Genomic DNA, 8,449 nt, shown 5'->3' with positions numbered 1-8,449 from the left:
GTTCTCTCCCCAAAGCTTCTGTCCCCAGTCTTTCCTCAGGCATCTCTAGCCTACTCTGTTCTCACCTTTGCTGGAGTGATGCGGATCCTGGCCCTCTGTGGGATTCGTATGTTGTGGCTGCAATAGACAAATACACACAGACTACAGAAATCCTGTGGAGAAAAAGGGACTGAGCGCCCACTCTCTCAAGAGGAGAGTGCCATGACCCTTGCCTTGACAGGCTTTTATTGCTTTTCTGAGCACATTGCATTGAGGATGATCCTCATTTACTAAGCACAGTTTTACTTTAGGCGGTTACAGAAAACAAAGGAGAGGGTGATGCTAATTACATAAAAGAGGAAGGATATTTGCAAATGTAAAGGGAAAGTGGTTAAGCTGGTTACACTGGTCCTTGGAAGGTTCAGCATAGATTTTAGGAAGTTACTTTAAAGATATGCAATAAACGTTTGCTGCCTCAATTCAGGGGGAGGGAGTTTTAGTAAGAGCAAGCCTCATAGTGGTCTAGGTACAATGCAGGCCTGATTCCCCATGGGAGAACCTATCTGTGGGTGTGGGTCCTGTGTGCTGGACCTCCCTCTCCACTGGCCTTTCTGAGTGGGAGTTGGGCCCACGCCACGCAGAACGGTCTTCTATACTGGGGCCCTGGGTAAGTGGCTACAAATGAAAATTTGTGTGTTGGCCCTTTAAACAGCTTGCTGTGTCTCCAGCTGTCTGTCTCTGGCAGAGAGCAGCCCTGCTGCTTCTAGCTGCTGGTTGTTATCTGTGTACTTTTTGGGCTCTGGTGCTGGAGATCCCAGCTTAGGGTTTGGGCCCCACACTTCTCAGGCAGATCCAACTGGTTGCTTAGTTATCCCTCCAGCACTGCCACCTGTGGGCTCCTTGCCAGCCTTCTTGAGTACCCACCACACTCCTTACCAGTCAGGTTGTGCTGAAGCTGATTTTTCTGTCTGAGGTTATAAGGTTTCTCTCTCGCTCTTGTTCAGTTGTTTGTTCTGGGTGATTTCTCCACAATTTGGTTGTAATTGTAGATTGGTCCTGGTAGGAGGGTAGTGTGACTATTCTGCCAGCTTGTCTAGCTGCATTAGTTCTTTACATATTTTGGATATTATCTCCTTATCAGATATATAAATAACAAATATTTTTTCTCATTCCATAGGTTGTCTTTTTATTTTGTTGATGGGTTCTTTTGCTGTGCAAAGCTGTTTAGCTTGATGTAGTCTCACTCATTATTTTTGTTTATGGTGTCAAATTCAAATGCCAAGATCAAAGTCAAAAACTTACTCTCTGTGGGGTGAGTTTTTCTAGAAGTTTCATGATTTCAGGTCTTACATTCAAGCCTTTAATCCATTTTGAGTTGATTTTTGTGTATGGTGTAAGATAGAGGTCTAGGTTCTTTTTGGTTTTTTTTTTTTTTTTTTTTGCATTCAGCTGTACAGTTTTCTTAGTATCATTTATTGAGAGGACAGTCCTTTCATTGTATATTTTTAGCTCTCTTGTCATAAATTAATCGACTATATATGTGTATGCTTATTTCTGGGTTCTGTGTGCTGTTCCATTAAACTATGTGCTTCTGTTTTTGCCAATACCATACTGTTTTGATTACTATAGCTTTGCAACATACTTTGAAGTCTGGAAGTGTAATGTCTCCAACTTTGTTCTTTTTCTTGATTGTTTTAGCTCTTCAGAGTGTTGTATTGTCCAATACAAATTTTAGGATTGTGTGTTCCTTTTTTTGTTAAAAGTTCCATTAGGGATTCGGAAGATGGTAGAGAGATAGGTGGAAGCAGAGTCCACTTCCCCTCAATACCAGTGAAACACCTAGCTGATCTGAGAAGCAGAGCGAATAGCCAACGGTATTCCAGCATATATGAAGATTGGAGACCAAAGATAGAGGACATTGAAGGATCTGACAGTAAGAAGAGTGCTTAAGGACAATAAGGTCCCTGGGACCTGTGTGGGGACCAGGGTGGCTGAAGCCCTGGCCCGCGCACAGGGTCTGCTGCAGGATTCTTGGGAGAAAGCCAGGCTGAGCTGTGTGAGCAGCCAGGTGCTTGCTTGGACCAGGGGGGATTGAATAGGAAGAATTTCTCAAAAAGAAAAAGAAAATAGAGGCAATCAGGGGCTAGTTAGAGAACTCTCCGCAGCAGCCCCGGCCTCGGGCGCCCTTCCCCACTCAGACCCTGGACTGCCAACGCAGGATAAGCAGCCCCAGCGCTCACCCAGTTCACTGGACTGGGGACCCACAACTGAAACCCCAGCTGGCCGCCCACACCTGAGACCCCGGCGCCTCGTCCACACCTGAAACCTCGGGTGGGTGGGTGCGCACCAGGAGCAGAGGCTAGCTGCCCCACCCACAGGCCCAAGGCAGCAGATGGACCAGGCGCGCCCACGACTCAGGCCAAAAGCAGCAGAAAGACTGGCCAAGCACGACTGGGTACTAAAGCTGCAGACGGGCTTGCCCCACGGGACTCAGTCCCAAAGCGGCTGGTCCTGCCAGCCGGCAGCTAGCGCACGCACGACTTAGGCCCGAGGCAGCAGAAAGACTGGCTGTGTGCTACCCTGCCTAAAAAACCACAGACTGACTGATCAAACGCCTGGCTCCCTGCCAGTGACCACACCTAAAAGTACCGGTTCTGAACAACTCCTACCTAGCCCCTGCGCACAGAGCCCTGCAGGGCCTACTGGCTTTCTATGACTAAGGTAGAACACCCAGCAGGGGGGAGCTGCAGGGCTAGGGGAGACTGCATTCCCTGGAAAGACTCCACTCATTAGGGGGCTGAACTACCCCATAGCAGCACCAAGGGACCCTAACATCTAAGACAGCAAAGAGCAAGAAGGGAGAGTGTGAGTTGCCCCTAACTGGTGCAACTCAAGGACAGCAAAACTGATGAATGAAATGCATAGTGGGGAGCAGAAGGACCCAGAGGAACTGCCCTGCAGGCTGAAAACAGTGAGGAGTGAGGCTCAGGAAGGGAGAAAAGTGAAACCAAATCTTCCAACCACCCCCTACCGTTTCACAGACAAGAAGACAAGCAGAACTAACCTGACCGGTTTAAAGTCAGCAGAACACATTTTTTTTTTTTCATCCTTTCCCCCTGAATTCTTTTCTGTCCTTCTTCCTTTCTGTCCTTCTTTCTTTTTTGTTTTTATTCCTTCTTCCTTCCATCCTTTACCTTTTTATTCCTTCTTCCTGCCTTCTTTTATTTATTCTTTTGTTTTAACTTTTGTTAAAATTCCGTCTTATCTTGCCTCCAATCTTTCTTTATTCCTTCCCCTTCCTTCCTTTCCTTTTCTATTCCCTTGTTCCCGCCTTCGGTTGTTCTGCCCCTCCCGCCTTTCTCTTTTTCCCACAGGTGAGACAATAAAACCTGGAGCTCTGAAAAGACCAGAGTTGGACCTTGTTACACCCATAAATGTCAGCTCAAGACCAATGAGCACAAGAGATTAAGGAGACAGCACCACAGAATCCCACTGGCATTCTACCATAGAAGTTAACAACATAAACCCAGGGAGTCAGAACAGATCAATTTAAGAAGCAGAGGCTAACGAGAAGAGTCTCACAAACAGTGGGAAGACAAAGAAACAATCCCCAAATGAAAGGAAAGGAGGAAGCCTCAGAAAGAATGCTAACTGAAAAAGAGGCAAGTCAACTATCAGATATTAAGTCCAAAGCAATGGTCATCAGGAAGCTCACTGAGCTCACTGAGCTCAAAGGGAACTACCACAAACTACAGGAAAACTACAGTGAACTCACTGCAAACTATATCAACATGAAAAAGGAAATAGAAACTATCAACAAGGGCCAAGTGGAAATGAAGAAAACAATTTCGGAATTGAAGAACACAGTAGAAGGAATCAAAAGCAGACTTGATGAAGCACAGGATCTGATCAGTGAGGTGGAGGAAAAAGTAAAAAAAAAAAAAAAACACCAAGAAAGGGGTAGAAAAGGAAAAGAGGCTCAGAAAGAAAGAAGAGGGATTAAGGGAAATGCAGGACAACATGAAACATAATAATATTTGTATAATAGTGATACCAGAAGGACAAGAAGAAGAGCAAGGTATAGAAAACTGGTTTGTAAAAGTAATGATGGAAAAATTTCCTAATCTGAAGAGAGAAAAAGCCACCCAAATGCAGGAATCACAGATAGTCCCAAGCAAGAGGAACCCAAAGAGGCCCACTGCAAGACACATCATAATTAAAATGGCATAATTCCAAGACAAAGACAAGTTCCTAAAGGCAACAAGGGATAAACATGAAGTAACATACAAGAGATCCCGATAAGGTTAGCAGCTCACTTATCAATGGAAACACTCCAAGCCAGAAGAGAATGGCAAAAAAAATTCCAAGTAATGAGAACTAGAGACCTGCAACCAAGGCTACTTTACCCAGCAAGGCTCTTAATCAAGATAGAAGGCCAAATAAAGAATTTCCAGACAAAAGAAGTCTAAAAGAATACACCTCCACCAAACCAGCTCTGCAAGAGATGCTAAAGGGACTGCTTTAAGAAAAGGAAGGAAAAGAGAAAGAGAGAGGAACACAGTTAGGAAAAAATGGCAATGAATAACTACCTATCGATAATAACCTTAAATGTAAATGTATTAAATGCGCCAATCAAAAGACGTAGAATAGCTGAATGGATGAAAAAATATGACCCACACATATGCTGCCTACAAGAGGCTCATCTCAGGACAAAAGACTTACACAGATGGAAAGTAAAGGGCTGGAACCAATTTTCCAAGCAAAAGGACAGGACAAAAAAAGCAGGGGTTGCAATACTCATATCAGACAAAATAGACTTCCAAAGAAGGGCCATAAAGAGAGACCCAGAAGGTCACTTCATAAGACTGAAAGGAGGAATCCACCAAGAAGAGAAAAGCATTTTAAATATGTGTGCACCCAACATAGGAGCACCCAAATACATTAAGAAAATCTTGGAGGACTTCAAGAAAGATACTGACAGCAACACAATTATAGTAGGGGACATTAACACCCAACTGTCAAAAAAGGACAGGTCTTCCAAACAAAATATCAAGAAGGATATTGTGTCACTTAACAATACCCTAGAGGAAATGGACTTAACCTATATATATAGAGCTTTTCATCCCAAAGAAGCAAAATACACATACTTTTCAAGTGTATATGGAACTTTTTCAAAGATAGACCACATGATAGCACAAAAAGCAAGCCTCAACAAATTGAAGAAAATTGAAATCATATCAAGCATTTTCTCTGACCACAATGGACTGAAACTAGAAACCAACCCGAGAGGAAAAACCCCAAAACACTCAAAATCAGGGGACTGAATGTCATGCTATTAAACAATGAATGGTTCAAGAACGAGAATCAAAAGCTTTCGGGAAAGAAATGAAAATGAACTCACAACAACCCAAAACCTATGGGACACAGCAAAGGCAGTCCTGAGAGTGAAGTTCATAGCAATACAGGCCTACCTTAAAAAGATAGAAACATTTCAAACAAACAACCTAACCGTAAGCCTACAAGAACTGGAGGAACAACAACAAAAACAGCCACAGCAAGCAGAGGAAAGGAAATAACCAAGATCAGAGCAGAGTTAAATAACATAGAGACTAAAAGCACAATTGTAAGGATCAGTGAATCCAGGAGCTGGTTCTTTGAAACGATAAACAAAATCGAGAAATCTTTAAGTACGCTCATCAAGAAAAAAAGAGAGAGTATCCAAATAAACACAATTAGAAATGAAAGAGGAGAGATTACAACTGATACTATAGAAATACAAAGGATTGTAAGAAATTAATATGAAGATCTATATGCCAAGAAATTTGAAAACCTAGGTGAAATGGACACATTTCTAGAAAAATATACCCTTCCAAAACTTAGTGAAGAAGAAGCAGAAAACCTGAACACACCAATAACAGCAAACGAAATTGAGCAGTCATCAAAAAACTCCCAACACACAAAAGCCCTGGACCAGATGGTTTCACAGGAGAATTCTACAGAGGATTTAAGGAAGAGCTAACCCCTATACTTCACAGACTATTTGAAAAAATCCAAACTGTTGGAAGACTCCCAAACTCGTTTTATGAAGCCAGCATCATCCTATTCCCAAAACCAGATAAAGACACAACGAGAAAGAAAACTTCAGGCCAATATCGCTGATGCACATAGACGGTAAAATTCTCAACAAAATATTGGCAAACCGCATCCAGCAATACATTAAAAAGATCATACACAATGACCCAGTGGGATTCATCCCATGGATGCAAGGATGGTACAATATTTGCAAATCAATAAACATAATACATCACATCAACAACAGCAAAGACAAAAATCACATGATCATACAAATAGATGCGGAAAAAGCATTTGGTAAGATAAAGCACACATTTCTGATAAAAACACTCAGCAAAGTGGGAATAAGGGGACCATTCCTCAACATAATAAAGGCCATATAAGAGAGACCTACAGCCAACATCACACTCAATGGACAAAAACTTAGATCTTTCCCACTAAGATCAGGAACAAGACAAGGATGCCCTCTCTCACCACTCCTATTCAACATAGTATTGGAAGTGCTAGCCACAGCAATCAGACTAGAAAAAGCAATAAAAGGCATCCAAATTGGAAAGGAGGAAATGAAAGTGTCACTTTTTGCAGATAACATGATAGTGTACATGGAAAATCCTAAAGACTCCACCAAAAAACTACTCGACCTAATAAATGAATTTGGCAAAACAGCTGGATACAAAGTCAATACTCAGAAATCAAAGGCATTGGGCTCTCGAAGATGGCTGCAACATAGGTGGAAGCGGAATCCACTTCCCCTCAGCGCCAGGGAAATACCTAGCTGATCTGAGGAGCAGAGCGAACAGCCAACAGTATTCCAACATATACGAAGATCAGAGACCAAAGATAGAGGACATTGAAAGATCTGACGGTGAGACAACAAAACCTGGAGTGCTGAAAAGACTACAGTTAGACCATGTTAAACACATGAACGTCAGCTCAAGACCAGTGAGCACAGGAGAGTAAGGAGACAGCACCACCGAATCCCAATGGCATTCTACCATAGAAGTTCATATCATAAGCCCAGGGAGTCAGAACAGAGGAATTTAAGAAGCAGAGGCCAACAAGAAGAGCCTCACAAACAATGGGAAGACAAAGAAACAATTCCCAAATGAAAGGAAAGGAGGAACTCTCAGAAAGAATACTAACCGAAAAAGAGGCAAGTCAACTATCAGATACTGAGTTCAAAGCAATGGTCATCAGGAAGCTCACTGAGCTCTCTGAGCTCAAAGAGAACTACCAGAAAGTACAAGGAAACTACAATGAACTCACTGCAAACTATATAAATATGAAAAAGGAAATAGAAAATATCAACAAGAGCCAAGAAGAAATGAAGAATACAATTTCTGAATTGAAGAACACAGTAGAAGGAATTAAAAGCAGACTTGATGAAGCAGAGGATCGGATCAGCGAGCTGGAGGATAAAGTAGAAAAAAACACCCAGAAGGAGCAAGAAAAGGAAAAGAGGCTCAGAAAGAATGAAGAGGCAATAAGGGAAATGCAGGACAACATGAAACGTAACAATATCCGTATAATAGGAATACCAGAAGGAGAAGAAGAAGAGCAAGGGATAGAAAACCTGTTTGAAAAAGTAATGATGGAAAATTTCCCTAATCTGAGGAGAGAAAAAGTCACCCAAATCCAGGAATCACAGAGAGTCCCAAACAAGAGGAACCCAAAGAGGCCCACTGCAAGACACATCATAATTAAAATGGCAAATTTCCAAGACAAAGAGAGGATCTTAAAGGCAGCAAGGGAGAAAAAGGAAGTAACATACAAGGGAGCCCCAATAAGGTTAGCAACTGACTTCTCAATGGAAACGCTCCAAGCCAGAAGAGAATGGCAAAAAATATTCCAAGTAATGAGAACCAGAAGCCTGCAACCAAGACTATTTTACCCAGCAAGGCTCTCAATCAAGATAGAAGACCAAATAAAGAGTTTCCCAGACAAAAGAAGTCTAAAAGAATACAGCTCCACCAAACCAGCTCTGCAAGAGACGCTAAAGGGACTGCTTTAAGGAAAGGAAGGAAAAGAGAAAGACAGAGGAACACAGGTAGGAAATAATGGCAATGAATAACTACCTATCGATAATAACCTTAAACGTAAATGGATTAAATGCTCCAATCAAAAGACATAGAACAGCTGAATGGATAAGAAAACATGACCCACACATATGCTGCCTACAAGAAACCCAACTCAGGACAAAGGACTTACACAGACTGAAAGTGAAGGGCTGGAAACAAATTTTCCAAGCAAACGGACAGGAAAAAAAGCAGGGGTCGCAATACTCATATCAGACAAAATAGACTTCCAAAGAAGGGCCATAAAGAGAGACCCAGAAGGTCACTTCATAATACTCAAAGGAAGAATCCACCAAGAAGACATTAACATAATAAATATATAT

This window comes from Desmodus rotundus, chromosome 4 (genome assembly GCF_022682495.2).
Source record: "Desmodus rotundus isolate HL8 chromosome 4, HLdesRot8A.1, whole genome shotgun sequence".
Classification (NCBI taxonomy): Eukaryota; Metazoa; Chordata; class Mammalia; order Chiroptera; family Phyllostomidae; genus Desmodus; species Desmodus rotundus.
This window is presented reverse-complemented; position numbering follows the sequence as displayed.